The sequence below is a fragment of the Leptinotarsa decemlineata genome, unplaced genomic scaffold (genome assembly GCF_025532065.1).
Source record: "Leptinotarsa decemlineata unplaced genomic scaffold, Ldec_3_MD MMD2_tig00026336_RagTag_RagTag, whole genome shotgun sequence".
Taxonomy (NCBI): domain Eukaryota; kingdom Metazoa; phylum Arthropoda; class Insecta; order Coleoptera; family Chrysomelidae; genus Leptinotarsa; species Leptinotarsa decemlineata.
Genome location: NW_027412692.1, coordinates 3,800,000 through 3,817,384, shown reverse-complemented (window position 1 = coordinate 3,817,384; position 17,385 = coordinate 3,800,000). Strand labels below are relative to the sequence as shown.

The following is a 17,385-nucleotide window of genomic DNA, read 5'->3' as shown; positions in this document are numbered from 1 at the left end:
CTGCCTTTTTTATTACAGATATTGATAAAGCAATAAATTTACAATACGAGGGTATATCACATTTGATATTTTTATAGCGTTTCATTTGAAATAACTACCATCATCAGTGACAACAATTTTAAATTACGGTCCTGTCGTTATTTCTTTTGTAAATTGTTTCAATTTATTCAAAATATAATTCAGACAAACCAATAAATTCGAAAGGTAGGTACCCCAACACTATGAAAATTCGTACTTTTTCTTGAAATGTATCTTCATTTTCTATTCAATGAACTCGATGGCTACTCAGATGAATTGCCACTGAATATCCGCCATGAAATACAATATTTTCAACAGAACGGCGCTCATCCCCATAATGCAGCAATATTAAGGGAACATTTAGATTCAATATTCCCAAGAAAATGGATTGGAAATAATGGACCAATTAACTGGCCAGCTCGATATCCAGATCTTACTCCTTTAGATTTTTTTGTCTGAGAATACTTAAAGGATAAAAAATTTTCAACACCAAGTTTCGACAATTTCAAACAAATAATAAGAAATGCATATATTAGTAATACACCTATTAGTATTTTACACCTATAATGCTAGAAAATTGCCACAGAAATTGTCTGGACTGACAACTTATGAGCATTCAACAAAGAAGTCGTCATTTCGAGCACTTATTGTAGATTGCCGTGTAGCTTTGATTTTCCGTATTGGTTTCATTTTTCCCAAAAGTCCATGATAAAATGAATTGTTTATATGTTTGATTGTTGTCACAGATCTGTCTGTTTAAAATATGTTTTTTCGTTAACCAGCTATCGCACCCCTACGAACGACAACCTTCAGAAGTCGAAACTTGTGCGAGCTAAGGATTAACGAGGTCTTACCTTTCAACGTGTGATTCCTAACACGGTCACTTATTATGGTGGTTATTTCAAATGAAATGCTATAAAAATATCAAATGTGATATACCCTATGATTGTGAATTTATCTCGCTATACCAATATCTGTAATAAAAAAGACAGGTTCGTACTTATTTAAAAAAAAAAGTTGATGGTGGCCAAGTTGACACGAAACGTGGTTGACAGCTAGCCATGGGGAAAATTAATTATAATGAATTGACTAATGACATGGCAAAGTGAGAGTAATGTCCAAAAATTGACATGATAAGACTGTTGAAATGTATACGCTAATCTGTAAATAAGTCAAGTACTTATTATAATTCTTAATATGTAAATTGAATGTTAATTCCTCAAAACATTGGCAAGGGGCTCCAAAGTAAAAGAAGACCAGAAGAAAAAATTGAAATTGCAAAAATTATGCCGTGACTTTTTCTCCTTCATTTTGTTACCCGCTAGTTTAGGAATAACGCACACGGCTATGAATAATTTATTATTCTTGTTTGACCAATTTCAGTTGTACTTTTTCTTCAAATTTCAGAGAATTGCGAAATTTTCCATACAGCAAAACTTCATGCATACAATTACATATAAAGTACTTTTCATTTCCGAATGGGATTCTCTACTTTGCAGTAGGTACGTAACAATTTATTCAGGTCAACACGCGCATGTGGGTTACAATTTCAACGAAAATACTATATGCAGCAAGAAAAAATCTCCCGCATTGTTTCAACAACAATGGCAGTTCTTCGAGGAACTGCGCGCCATTTCGTTATATAAACAGGCGATTTCAAATGAAAATTCGATAGCACTGCGGCATTTTACACTTTCTATGCCGTATTGCTTTATTCGGCCACATTTTATTATTACCCACGAGCCATGATTATGCGTACGTTTAGGTCTTGTTGATGATTATGTATTTTATCGACGTAATTGCGTATTAATTTCACGGTTGCAGTTGTGTATTGATTACAAATTATTAGATTCGATAATGACGTAAGATTTTTCGGGAATCGTCGCATGCAGACGTATACCGATTAATGAAGTTATTTCCTATTGATTTCAGTAATAACCAACTCGTGGAGCTTTCATTTCGATTCTTGGTTTCGTAGTAGTACAATATTAATTTCAGTAATTCGTATACAAATTGTGTATAAAGATTAGGAAAAGTAAATCTTCCACTAGGATTTTTATGATGTTCTCCAAGACGTTTTTTCTAGTTATTTGCTAACAAAGAGTGTTTTTTCCACAGCACTAGATCTATAGAAGAAACGGTGGGAAATAGCCTACACGTTCACCAGATTTGTCACCCCTCGATATTTTATTTTTGGGATATATATAGAGCAAAGTCGATGGAATAGAACCTTAGTTTTCGCATTTCAAAAGGTTGGAATCGAGTGCCATTGATTTACTTTGGAAATGTTTCATAATATAGGAGAACGTTTCGAACAAAATTGTATATACGAGTTTTGTTGTACTTGACCTGCAATTCTTTATTGAGTGTCTCAGCTCAAAGAACAGAAGATGGCTATGTATTAAATTTTACAATCGTAACATACTAGCCAGAATCAATGAAAAATACGAACAGTAAAAAGTAACAATTGAGAACTAAGAAAGCTGAAAAAAAATTTCAAAAGTATTTTTCACAAAGCTTCTCTAATGAAAAATCCGTTAAATATGAAATAAATGATAATTTATATTGACTGAAATAAAATTTTAGGTCATTTCTGAATTATACTATTCGATAGATTACTGACCATCTTTCAACGTGATGAGGGTTGTTATCTAAATACATTTTCTTTATAAAATGGCGGCAGATGTTTTTAACAACTGTGAAGTTCACACCCTATCATATGAATGGAAAATTATTTATATTTTCGATTCATCAAATACAATTGATGCTTCACTGTTCTAAGATATCAGTTTTACGATGAAATAAGCAATTTTCATCCGTGACTCAATACTTAATTAGAAACATGTAGAATATGTGATAGGTATTTTACGTTCTACGTTACCTATCAATTATTGGTGCGTCTGTATATGACTATTTTTCTCCGTAAAACCTTTTGTGATTTACGTAAAGTCAGTATTTCAGGATGTTGTTGAAAATTGTGTTGCTAAGTTGGTTCATATGAACACTATAAAATTAGAATCTCCATTAGCAGTAAAATAATCAAAAATGCACCTACTTATGTATTTTATGGTCGAATAATTATCGAGATTTTTTTTGAAAGAAAATAATTGCCGTGCCTATATTTTTTATGAAGGGTATCTTTGTTGACTTGATATTATGTTAGCACAGCCACCCTAGTAAAATTCCTGATAAAACACAAATATTGAAGCTTCTGTTACTAATTTTTGTCGAATTATTGTCGAAACTGTTACCTTAAGATCTCAGAAAAATCCATAAAACGACTTTGTCTGGAAATTATTGCATTTTTCGTGTTGTATGAATATTTTGCAACGTGTGGCAACACCGCAATACATATATTTGATTCATTTATCTACTTTTTTCAAAATACGTAAACGGATAAAGCCGGAATTGATTTATAGCATGGTGATAAATGTTAAAGTTTACAGTTTAAGTATTTTTAAATAAAGAAATATAAATAATGTTAATGTCTTGAAGAAAGAAGGAGCCGTAAGGGAGCATTTTGAAGGAAAAATTGCAAATGGAAAAAGTGGATACTGTGCCTAGTAGGAACACTTGAAATGCATTAGAAGTGACGTTACAGGTGGAGTCATCTCGAATTTTGCACATACTCTTCAAATGAATGGGATGTAAAATGCTTGCCAATCCCAACGGGTTAAAATCCTTCTGGTCGTTAGCTAAAGCTGTTAATCAGAACCACAATTCCACCACTAACACAAGGGGATGGTTCAATTGCAACAACAGCCACATAGAAAAAGGAAATCTACTAGCTGAACAATTTACGTCCCAATCCACAATGCCAGAAATTCCCTTTCGTCTAGTCATGCAAATTTTGAAACAGCTCAATATAAACAAGGCCTCTGGTCCTGTTGAAGTGCCCGTCATCGTAATTAAAGTGCGCAAATGAAGTCGCACCAGTATTTTGCAGACTTTTCAACCTGTTTTCCAAGAAAGGGGTTTTCCTTCTTGTTGGAAGATTGCTCGCGTTCAGCCTATTCCCAAAAAGGGCGAGAAAAATCTTCCAAATCACTACAGACCAGTCGCTTCGCTATCAGTGATATCAAAAATCATGGAGAAAGTCGTAAACCACCATATCCTCAAATATTTGGAAGGCTTCAACATCTTGAACGATCATCAATATGGTGGAAAGTCATCTTCAGTTCAATCAGGTTGGAGTCCAGCTCCCTTACCCTTTCAGCTGAATCATCTATATGGCTTTCGGAAACAAAGATCAACAGGCGACCGTCTATCATATGTCACCCATATTTGGAATAACACAATCGAGAAAGATGGAGAATCAAGAGCTGTTGCGCTTGATATTTCTAAGGCCTTTGACCGTATATGACATAAGGGTTTGCTGGCCAAACTTCTATGCTATGGCTTGTCGGTTCATTTTTGTGTATGGTTCTTCAGCTTCTTGAAAAAACGTTCCCTGCAAGTGGCAGGCGATGAATAACTCTCGAATACTTTCATCATCAACGCTGGTGTTCCCCAGGGATCCATATTATCTCCAACCCTCTTTTTATTGTATATCAACGACTTATTGAAAAAAAAAACAAGAATGCAATATATTGCTATGCTGACGACAGCACAGTTGTCTCGCCATTCCATTTGGATTCCAAGACATCGGCTACGGAGGCACATCTTCACCGGCAGCAGGAGGTTGCATATCTAAATGAGGATCTAGAAGTGATTTCGAATTGGGGTGAAAGTAACCAGATTCAATTCAATGCCACAAAAACCCAGGCATCGGTTTTCTCCAAGAAGATAAATGTCCCCGAACTCTATACACTCTATATAGTTTTTCTTCTCCTCATTCACTGTGGTTACGATTCTGATTGAATATGAGTCGTCCTGCAGTGAAGTGGATTTAATTCCTTTGTGTCACGCACTTGATCGTTTTATCGAATCTGAAAACTTTTGTGAAATTGCTACGAAAAAACCTTTCTGGCGGCGTCCAATTTACGGCTTTCAAAATTTCACTTCCACCTATATATCGACGATGTCCGAAAAGTTGCTGCCTCGACCACTTTCCTGTCGAATTTCAAGCTGAAAGCGTCCAAGTCGTGATTCATAAAATTTCGCAGCTCCGGTAAAAATAGTATCCATTGTTCGGGATAAAATAAACTACCAAAAGGTCTTTTTACGTTTTATGTTTCCTGCCATAGCCGAAGGAAACGTTTCGTGGATAAAGGGAGGATTTTGTTTTCGAAAATTTCTAATAATCGTAAAACAAACTGCGTAGGCTGATATGGCCGTTTGGAGGTTATGGTATATCGTTCATTCGCATACTCCTAAAACGATTGATGTGTTTTCATTATTTTTTAACGATTTTTTATACATATATTTGTGGCTTGATGCTTTATGCCAGAGTTTTTATGAGATTTGAATTATTTGATGTTTGCAAATGGAAAGTGATTAATTAGTTTTGATGCTTAGTCGATAGGTTGTAGCAGACTGAAGTAATAAGAGACATAAAAATAAAAAACCGTCTGAAAATCAAGAGAAGTGCTTGGTGTTTGAAGTTCTTCGATTTGAATAAAATCAGGTAGAAGAAAAAAATAACGTTGTGAAATGTGATAGATATGTGCCTTGTGAGACTTGAAATACATAAAAATGATATCTTAAAAAGAGAGGAAAACATTTCAAGAAAAGTGTATATTCGTAGAAGAATTTTGTGCACAGAAGAAAACTGATGAAAACAACGAATAGACAAAACGTTTGAACCAAGAAATAGTGAAATAAAAAAATACGGCTTAGAGGGAGTTCCTTGTATACAAAACACAAAGAGATCGAACAAAGAAGGAAACAGTAAATGAGTCAAAACAGTTTCATTGAACTGAATGAAAGCTATATGAAGCAAACAACATAATGCTGCAGTGCATGAAAGAAATAGAAATAGGATTAATGGAAAAAATAAAGAAGTTGAAAATTATGAAAAAGGGACTCTGGAAAAAATGTTCACAAGAAAGAAGACCAACTTAAACCGTATACATGCATAATAGGACAAACATTGAATGTATCTGAACAATCATCATCCAGATCCAAGAGACATAAACAACTTCATAACTAGAATATCAACAATGTAAAGAATGAAATTTTTTTAAGGACAAAACACAAGCACTTCAGGAAAATCCTTAAGGCGCTCTCAGAGCGGTGCCTGTGCAAAAGTACCGATTCACATTGAATTTGAATCGCTGGAGATCAAATCCATTTGAAAAAACGTTCTCAGGAGGTTTATGCCACATAAACGCAGTTCTCCAAATGAAAAAATTCTTGAACATGAAGTTCAAAGTGTACTGAGTTGAACCTCAAAACGATGGGCAGCCAAAGTCCGTCGCGTATTTATGATATGTACCGCTCTTGGTGGAATAAAATGTTCATGTCCCTGGTTGGAGACGTAGGACTTGTTATTGCTTGATGTTGCTATTAAAGCATGCTATTTTAGTTATTTGAACTATTATTTATTTTCCACTTCTTGGCCCGTCTTGGTACGTCAAAACTGAGGTGTAGATATAAAAATCGATATAAAATTTGTAAAGCTGTAAAAATAAGATAATCCTAGAAACTAGGCTTTATGTAAGGTAGTACGTTAAATAGACAGTACTGAATATTAAGTCCATATATGAGAAAAAATATCTTCAATATTATAAAGTGGATTTACTAGAAGTGATTGTTTGAAGTAGTGTTTCAATTTGTTTGTAGTGAATGTCTGCTTCATTGTTTTAGTGTAGTTCACTCGAGGTAGTCTATACAGTTCTTTGTTGCGGGTATTGTACTCATGAATTTCACTCCCCGTAGTGTTCGCATTTTTGTTTTGGTGTATCCACAAGATGGCTTTTGTAATATATATATATATATATATATATATATATATATATATATATATATATATATATATATATATATATATATATAAATGGAAGTGTTAAAATTTGCATTTTGATGAACAATGATTTGGCATGTTTCCTTGGTCCAGCCTTAGCCATAGTTCTAATATTTTTTTTAATTTATTATTCAATTCAAGGAGGTTATGCACACCGCCATCTGCCCGCGAATAGATCAAGCGAATAGATCAATAATTCTGTCAAATACAGATCCCGAGCTAGAGAGTTACAAACAAACATACATACATACATGTGAAGCTAACATAAAGCGTGTAAAAACCAGGAATATGTCATGCCAGAGACTCCAATTTTACTATCAACGGTGATATTCTTCGTGAGACATATATGTTTTGAATGCTCGAGAACTAATAACAAGAAAAATATATTCTCATGTTGTTGAAACATTTGAATTAATCGTTTATAAAATACAAATTTCACTTTAATTACTTCTTTTATATCTTGTTTACTATCTGAGGCGATTTAATCATTAAATAGCCGATAATCAATTTATTGACCCTATTGGCTTTTTCAGTTCAAATTTTTTGAAATACCTAAATGTTGCACTACAGAGTGTTCCAAAATTGTGCAAATGTTTTCTACAATAAAAATATGTTATATTTATAGTACTGTATCGTATCATAAATTTCACGACACGTCACTGATTGTATTTTCCATTAATATTCAGTTTTTTCTTGATTAGGATCTTAAGATCTATATAAAACAAATATGTCCTTTGAGTAGTCGAAATGAATTAGTCATAAGTCCTTCCTGGAGCCAAGATGGTGTGATGATTAATCCCCTAATTATTCCAAAAATGTTCAACGCGCGTCCGCTACATTCACCGCGGAGTTCTTGACCTCAACACTAAACATTCTTTCATGCCCTTTTCTAATTGGAAACGCGAGAGGATGGTTAGGCACCCATATTTTAAGAAAATACCGGCGACCTTGAAAATTCTCACAGAGCATATGTTTTCTATTGGGCCCCAGGCCTAAAATGTCTGATGTCTACGGTGTCTGAGAAATGCAGCGGCTGGATGCATGGTGCAGATGGCCGCGATGCGCTGTTGCCGCGTGTTTCGAGTCTCGCGGTGGGATATCTTGAGGAAATTTTTGTTTGGAAACACGTTTCTTGAGTTGTGATTCGGTTCAGGTAGAGAATGGTGTGGGTGCATTATACGACAGTGAACATCAAAGGCCAGGTACATCAGGTGAGGTTTAAGTTTACTTTTATGCATTGGTCGAACCACTCCTCACAGACGACTACAGACGAAACTTGTTTTCACATTTATAGATAGTATTTTGTTATGAAATCGAGTTTTGAACTTTATGTAGGAGTTTTCTGATAACGTCTAGCGATGGTACAGTTCTAAAATAGCTCTTTTCGGGGTCCACGAAAAAAAAATTGGAATCTAAACTTCGAAAAAAATACACTTCGGTGTAGCGTTTAATTACTATACACAAGTTATCTAATGGGTAATCAAACCAAAAAGCATAATGTTGATTGTAAATAAAACAAGAAGTTGGCTTCGGTGGCATACTCTATCCGATGGTCCATGTTTTCAATGTCGTTAATGTTATGAATTATCTCACCCTTCAGCTCTTAATTTGTTCTTGGATTCTTGAGGTACACTTTTACTTTTAAATATCACCAAAGAAAGAAGTATAATTAACATCGCCACTACAAAAGATAACACGCCCATTGAATTTCTCGCGCAAAAGAACGATTTTTTCGTTGACTGTGTGGCAAGTGGCACCATTATGTTGGAACCACATATCGTTCAGGTCCATATCCTCAATATCTGACCACAAAAAGTCCGTTATCATCTCGCGATAGCGAACACCATTCACGGTAACTGCTTGACCGACCTCATTTTCGAAGAAGTATTATTGTGTATGTCTTTATGGTTGAATTTGTCAAACACTGAAACAAAGAAATGTCAAATTAGGTTTGGCAAAAAATTTGACGTTAAGGTGTGACTCACAATTAACATCATGGCATCATGATTAAACCACTCTATGCTTGAAAGCAATCGTGTCAAACAAAAAACTTAATAAATCACTTAACATACAACAGCTATTCATTGCATACACATTTTATCAATTATTCCTCCTTCTCTCCAATATTGCAATCTTGGTTTTCTACTTCCTACACTAGTGTTACTAACTTTGTTGCGTCTTCCATTGATTTTCATCCAATCTTTTTTCGCGGGGCCATTTTCTACAAAAAGGTTTAAAGTTTTCTACTTCATAATACAAAAAAATATATAAAACTTCCAAAGAAACAAAGCGCTTTACAATAAAGTTATCCAAAATGGTGGTGATTTCCTTGTTGTTTCACTAGAACTTTTCTTTCTATTTGTATCTGAAAGAAACTTCCGTGCATTATCAACATATCTATGTGAAAAATTTTTCATGAGAGTGGATTTACTTATTGCTTTTCTTAGAAGTTTCATCGATGATAATGAAAAAGTGAAAAGCCAAAAAAATTCTTCACCAAGAAATTGAATTTCCCAAAAAAATTCCCCTTTTCAATTCAATTAAAAACTGTAATTATGCTAAAATATGAAATATTTGAACTTGATGATTTTCCTTCCCAGAATCTATTTGTGGCTGCAGTATTTGACTGCTTGTCAGCTAGAAAGGAGAGTTTTTGTATACGTGATCTACTATACTTCTTTATTTTGTTGGAAGATCTTCGTCTAAAATAAGAAAAAAAAAACTTTACAGAATATCTATTTTGTTACTGAGATTTTTACTATATTTATACTTATATAACGTTTATCCCCATGGGTTTACTAATAATTGACTAAACTGAACAATAATCAAATTCAACTTTATTTCACTATCAATAAAACAAATCACTTTAACTTAAACTTCAACTATTATTCAAATTACTATCGCCTTATTAGATCACTCCGCATATCGCACTGTAACTTCCACTTGACTGTCTCGATGGGCGAGTGGATGGCACTTATATTTGCAATAGAAGGCGCTGGAAAATTCTTCGGAATTACATCAGAGCATTATTTTCGAAGCAACGCCACGTCTGGAACAGCAGCGAACATCGAATATTCGCGGGCTTTTAGCTACGTCACAATTGGTTAATGGCTACCAGTGGCGGCCGGCGTTATTTTCTTTAGGGCATGGCTTTAATACTGATTGAATATATGATCAAGAAAAAATTTTTTCCAAGGATTAAAAAAAATGGAAAAAAGAAAACACGTCTGCAACTGTTGACCTTCGAAGCAAAATATTCATGTAGGAATTTGAAAGAATTATTTCTCTCCGGTAACGGTGATAGATCGATAATTTTCCTTCTTCGTTTTTTTATTATTAGTTCAGTATATAGAAGTATGAAGGTACAACCATCGCTAGTTAATTTGCCGAAAGTTGAATAAAATAATTTAGAAATAGGAGTGTCCAATCCCAGCATCAGCCTTTGACATTCCGTTCTCATTAACATAACTGATCTGATCTTCATATTAACACTGATCTGAGCAAAGTTGATTTCATCGAAAATTTCTCATTGTGAGTTTTTGGGAAATATAAATATGTTACTTAACTTTCAGTTTCGTTTGAGATTGGATAATGGAATAATGAAATACAGAGGCTCCTTTTTAAACTTCTTTCCAGTGAATGCTAGCCTTTCTTCACCGCGTTTCACAGAAATTCTCCATTATCATTCTTCTTCACCTCTACGTATCCACTTGTGTGGGCCCCCATGCGACGACAAAGAACAGGTCAAGGCCCTTGTCGCCAGATTTCAAGACTATTTGGACGATCCGGCAACATCGTAATTCTCAGAATCGAAGAGCTCGACGCTTATGACTACAAGTTCGGATTGCTTTAATCTGAAAGGTGTTTAGCCTTTGTCAAGGTCGAATTGTTCTTTGTCTCTTTTGAAATATTTCTTTAACGAGTATCAGATAAATAGGTTAATGTCGATCTTTTTTTGTAGTTCACACCAGCGGCTTTTATCAGTTGTAGTTCTCGTCGACGCCTGTAGGGCAGTGCAGTATTATTTTGTCCAAGGGCGCCCAAACAAAATTTTCGTGGGGGATAAGTCGGAGGTGGGGTTTGAAAGGTCTTAAGTATGTTGCAGATCCTCAAATTTGATAATAAAGTAATACATTAGTCGTGCACAAATTGTGAAAAAGTACAACTCTACCAGATTTCCAGCACTTTATTCAATCTGTGTGAAGAAGTTGAGTAAATTAAATCGCAATATAAGAATTACTTTTTAATAGGCTGAATATATATATATATATATATATATATATATATATATATATATATATATATATATATATATTCAGCCAGGAATCAAACGTTAAAAGGTAAGACCTCGTTAGTCCTTAGCTCGCACAAGTTTCTCAACTTCTGAGAGTTGTCGTTCGTATGAGGGCGACAGCTGATTAACGGAAAAACAGATTTTTATTAAACAAAAATAATTCTTATATTGCGATTTAATTTAATCTCCTTCAGCTCTATACACTTTTTCCAGCGACATTCAGTAAATTCGATACCATTTTTAGACGCTTTAGTTTTTTAATATGGATTTTCATCAAGTATCGGCCAGTTCTATTCAACGCTTTGTATTAGCTTCACCTGTATGTATGTATGTTTGTTTGTAAATCTCCTTTTCATTTCATATCGGGATCTGTATTTGACAGAATTATCGACATTATTGCTTGATCTATTCGCGGGCAGATGGCGCTGTATGTAATCTCCTTGATATAATTCGAACTCACTTTACATATTTTCTTCATTTGAAAAAAGTATTTTTTTTATTAACATTAACACCCTTTATATTAGCTTCTCCTGTATGTATGTAATTATGTTTGTTTGTGACTCTTCTTTCCCGTTTGAATGTTCGGGATCTGTATCTGAAAGAATTATTAACATTATTGCTTGATCTATCCGCGGGCAGATGGCACGATACGTAACCTCCTATATATAATTCGAACTGCCTTTACATGTATTTCTTCATTTGACGTTTTTCTAAACAATATACGGCTGATTGATCAAAAGTTTAGATAAAATAAATATAGTTTAAAAAGACTAAAAAACGCGCTTTTGAAGAACATCGAACTAAAAAGTTGAAAATATTTTTTTAAATAAGCCTAAAACAATAAAGAACGAAAAATACTAATATTATTGTGAAAAAATCGTTGGCGCTTTGTATCATATTTTTTGTATATCAAACGCCCGTCAATAAGAATTGTACCACATAACGATGATCAATTTTCTCCATTTTTACAAATTCACTGAAAAAGTTCGGTATTGATGGCTGCCAAACAAATACTAAACAACGCAGCGTCTTCAAACTTGAAACATATGCTTTATAGATTGTATAATTTCTAATACAGTGATATTTTTCAAAGAACTACCGCCATCAGGTCAGGCCTGGTACTTCTAAGGACCACCCTCGTAATGTGTTAAATTTAAAAGCTATTTAGATACGTTAATCTTCATCCTTATCTTTACCGATATTCATTCTCATCGTAATCCTTACCGATATCCTAATCTTTAGTTTTCCTAAGCAAGTTTCATTTCTAGATGTTTAACCCAAAAACAAAATTGAATGTTACAAGAAACGTCAGTGGCGTACATTTTTTAAATGGTTTTGGCTAAATTGTGTCCGAACCGCCATAGGACTCAATCATTTGTATCTAATTTAGGCTAAATTAACCTCTCATCACTGAAAACATTGCCAAATTCAACCAAAACCCTGTATCTTGGAAACAATGCATTTCCGAACCTATATAAATATAATTTTTTTTCTATAAATGTTCCAATTCGGCAATTGATGACATACTGAGTGCAATTTAGTATATAGTTTATACGAAGTCAGCTAAATAAAAGACTAAGGTTGGTATTCTTTACTAGATACTAATAAAAAAACTCCGTGTAGGTTTATGAAAAATGAGATTAATTTTGAAAAAAAAATTATACCACGTCGCCCACGCCATACAAAGAAACTGCCGAGGTTCGGTAACTATTTAGTTTTTATGCCATTCGAATTGACTTCGTACATGACGTCTGTAGACGAAGTCACAATTATTCCTTTGTTAGTATAATTGATTGATTGTCTTGTAAAACATACAATATTTTTAGATAGATGCAAGCCGTTTGTCGACCTTGAACGACTTGATACAAGTATATCATATCTGAATGCCATTAAAATCGTCTTGTCGGATATTATACGTAAATCGTTTTTCTAGATCCCACGTTCGACCGCTTGATTCGTTTCCCATATGGATTTTATTTTATGTATTTATTGATTTGATATTTCGTCGAAGGTCATATTTTTATAGCTATCGAAGCGTATTATCACATATTGCTTTTGTGGTATTTCGTTATTATCTCCGCGAACAAATTAAGTTCAAACACCTAATAACAATGAAGTTCATTTCCATGAATTATCCTCGTGCAATTATCGGTGTTGTTGTTTTCTTAATTGAACTGTGGATGTAGCATTAATTCGGTAGACTGAAAGTTAATTTTGCATTCGGCAATTTCTTAGGACTGACAATTCAGATCAATTCAGGATTGGGGCGATTTCAATTCAGTGATTATTAATATAAAAAGTCGTTGTTGAACATTAATCAAGGTACAACAAATGAAACTGAAATATTTATAACTTCATTAATTTATATAATACCATTATTTATACTTTGTAATCAAGGAATTTATAAATTATGTTATTCAAAAATTATTCTTTTTATGTGTGAAAAACATGTGAACTATTATTATTATTAATATTTTTCAAAACTCGATCAGTTTACCTGCTTTTTTATTTTCTTGTCTGTTTCTTATACCTAAATGAACGAGTTTGTGTAAAGAAAATATCGTTTTCTTGTGTGCTTACTAAAACATCAGATTTTCCATGTTACAGATTGTTTTTTTCCAACTTTATACTTCAAAACCGTTGAAATGAAAATACCCAAATCCATTGCCAGCAAGGATCATAGTTTATTAGGAATTTCGTTGGAGTAAATTGAAATAGTATTCAATACTCGAATATCCCCGCTGGTGTTCACACTGTTGAATACTACCCTCCTCAAAATCAGATATTTTTGTATACTAAGTAACTTCAATGTTGTCAGACGAGTTTCATTTGAGTTCGGGCATAAAATAATTCAATTCTGAGAAATTAAGCAAAAATTATCGTCGGGGAAGTGGTTGCCTGGCATTAATGAGTCCAGGACACGCGCCGCTTTTCGGTTTATGACTCGCGCGTTTAACGAAAAAATAAATATACGTTATATTACCTCAAAATCACAGCTATTTTTGTATACCAAGTAACTTCAATGCTGTCAGATGAGTTTCTTTGTAGTTCAGGCATAAAATAATTCGATTTTGAGAAATTAAGCAAAAATGATCGTCGGAGAAGTGGTTGCCTGGCATTAATGAGTCCAGGACACGCGCCGCTTTTCGGTTTATGAATCGCGCGTTTAACGAAAAAATAAATATACGTTATATTCCCTCAAAATCACAGGTATTTTTGTATACTAAGTAACTTCAATGTTGTCAGATGAGTTTCTTTGGAGTTCAGGCATAAAATAATTCGATTCTGAGAAATTAAGCAAAAATGATCGTCGGGGAAGTGGTTGCCTGGCATTAATGAGTCCAGGACACGCGCCGCTTTTCGGTTTATGACTCGCGCGTTCAACGAAAAAATAAATATACGTGATATTACCTCACAATCACAGGTATTTTTGTATACCAAGTAACTTCAATGTTGTCAGATGAGTTTCTTTGGAGTTCAGGCATAAAATAATTCGATTCTGAGAAATTAAGCAAAAATGATCGTCGGGGAAGTGGTTGCCTGGCATTAATGAGTCCAGGACACGCGCCGCTTTTCGGTTTATGAATCGCGCGTTCAACGATAAAATAAATATACGTGATATTCCACTACACCCCGAGTCCTCCCTTTTGGGCCCCACGTGATTATCGGATTCTCAGACGGCCCCTTAATGCAGGTCCTTCCTCTCTGGTGCTTTTCTCAGTACTCTTCATGTATTTTTTTTTATCTGAACGGACAGTTCCAATAATTAGATAAATTGAAAGTTTTATACTAGGTTTGTTTTGGTGTTCAGTTCGTTTCAGTTTGATCGTGCTTTGTTTTGGTTCATTTAGAAAATTTCTTTCATTTACATTGCCTCCTACGTTACCCTTATTTCATCTACAAGTTCAATATTGTTAATGTCAAATATAGTCACGAAGCAACTAGGAATAAATTGATGACAACGCTCCAAGTGAGGAAACATAGGTTTTTCTGTTTTGGATTTGTGGGACCAGTTACAGAACTGATCTCCACTTTGATTCGGTGTCATTTAGGAACGGAATTCCAACAGAACCAAAACAGAGCTCTTGATGCTTGGTGTGAAAGAAGTTTGTTACTGTATTGTCATTGTTATTATTATTAATGACGATAAGAATTGTTCAAAATGAAGGAAGTGACCGTGTTTCCTTCCTCGTGTCAGTCTATTTACATGTTTCCTTAACCAGAATGACAATCTCGTTTTATTTCGTAGCTTCCTGAGATAAATAAGCATGTTATATTACTCTCTGGGTAAAACTGATATTACTCCGAACGTGACAACTCTGGAAATTACGTTGTAAAACAAATATTTTGTCGTCTACGATAACATCTTGGCGTGACCGAGTTATTACTCACTTCCTTTGTTTTGTGAAAGGTTAGGACAGTGTTTGGTGTTGAAGGAAGATGACATATCGAAATGGGTACTTATTGATTGATTGAGGCTGGGGACTGTTACCTATTCGCGTGCCAGCATTTAACAAGGTAGTGAATATTATTATATTTTGATTTTTATGATTTCACATGACGGTAGATAATATTGACTACGCCAGAATTTTTGTTTTTGACCAAAGTAAAAGACTTTACTCTGTTCGTAGACATAATGCTAATGCAAAGAATGTATGTAAACTTTCCCGGCCGATGATAACTGTGTGAAAGCTATTTTTAGTTTTTTTGCCATGATCTGCAGGGTTTATGTCCGACATTTCGTCTACTACTGCGGTAGACATTATTTGTCCCTCAAAGTACACAAGCAAGGTCAGGTAACCCAATTAGGAGGAACCACGCCCACTTTAAATAATAAAAAACCAAATTCAAATACCACTATCGTAGTTACCGCCTTCGGAATGGGAACAACTCGAGCATAAACTCGGGCACTGCACCTTTGATTATGTCTACCGCAGTGTTAGACGAAACGTCAGGCATGAAAACCTGCATGCCACGACTTGCAAACCCGAAAAATAGCTTTCACGCAGAAAGGTTAGTATTCGTTAATATTTGGGAAAATAATACGGTGGTCTTGTTGTTTCATTCATCCCATTCATCCAGAAATTAGGGTCTGTTGGCAACTGCTCTAGAGCCCATTCAGATAACACACGTCGTTGTCTACGGTCGTTTACCTTTAGTTCCTGGGCCAGTTGAATTTTGTACGGGTGCAGGCTCAAGTCACGAAGCAAAATTCGCCAAGTTGTAGCCTGCGAATGGCCGAGTTTTTGTGAGCGACGCGAAATCAAGAGCCTTGGATTATCCTGCACACTCTCACAGACAGCGGCGATGTTTTTGGCATATCTTGCATTTCGTCAACGTACGGGTGTTGGTCGATCGTTTACTGAACGAGTGGACTCAAATTTATCCACCACATTGCGAATAGTCCTCTCGGTAGGACGATTATGGCGACCGTAAAATGGGCGAAGCGTGCGGTAGGTTACCCAAAAAGATCACTTGTTTTGAAAAAAACATTATTTTCACGTGTTATTATCCATCTATGGTGATTTGGCAAAACAGACTGAATAAACGACAACTGACATGGCCGTTATCAATTGTCAAAGTTCGGAAATCCCTGTTGTAAGACCAGAAAGCCAATATATAGCTTCCCTAACGACTTTTCAGATTCTATTTTCGTTTGATGTAGATATAACATCATACGGTGTATATTTGTCCATTACTTTATTTTGTGTCAACATTGATATTCAAATGTTTCTTGGCACAAGGATACTGAAATATGAAATTTAGCTTTTCCGAAACTTAACACTTCATCAGGAGGAGAATATTGGACGATCTAACGCCACTTTCCCTCAATTATGAGGTCATTTCTTTTGAAACTGATTTGAAATATCTTGGCATTGTCCTTAATAAAAAGCTCACCTGGAACGCTCACTCGGAAAAAGTTTCACACAAAGTCAGACTGTCCTATAGACATGTCGAAGGATTTGTGGTAAAATTTGGGGATTCGGTTCCAAACAAATCCATTGCATTTAAGTGATGGTTGTCAGACCAATGATCGCTTAAGGTGCAATTGCCTGGTGGCCGAAGGCTTTACAGAAAACGGCCCAGGCGAAGCTCTCTGGCTTACAGAGACATGCTTGTCTGGTTATCAATGGTGCCATCAGTACCACACCGTCGGCGGCCATGGAGA

The 17,385-nt window shown here is 34.9% G+C and overlaps 1 protein-coding gene across 11 annotated transcripts in view; it reads left to right on the top strand.

The window, feature by feature from the left end:
• The window catches only part of brat (tripartite motif-containing protein brain tumor), a 587,103-nt gene that overhangs the window by 559,398 nt on the left and 10,320 nt on the right, over positions 1-17,385 (top strand). The window contains exon 1 of one of the 11 annotated variants that reach the window (XM_023156151.2): positions 15,578-15,734. The exons of the other annotated variants lie outside the window; for them this stretch is intronic. The gene's annotated coding sequence lies outside the window, so the exon portion shown is untranslated. Of the gene's footprint in view, positions 1-15,577; positions 15,735-17,385 lie in introns of those variants that run through there. 11 annotated transcript variants of the gene reach the window in all.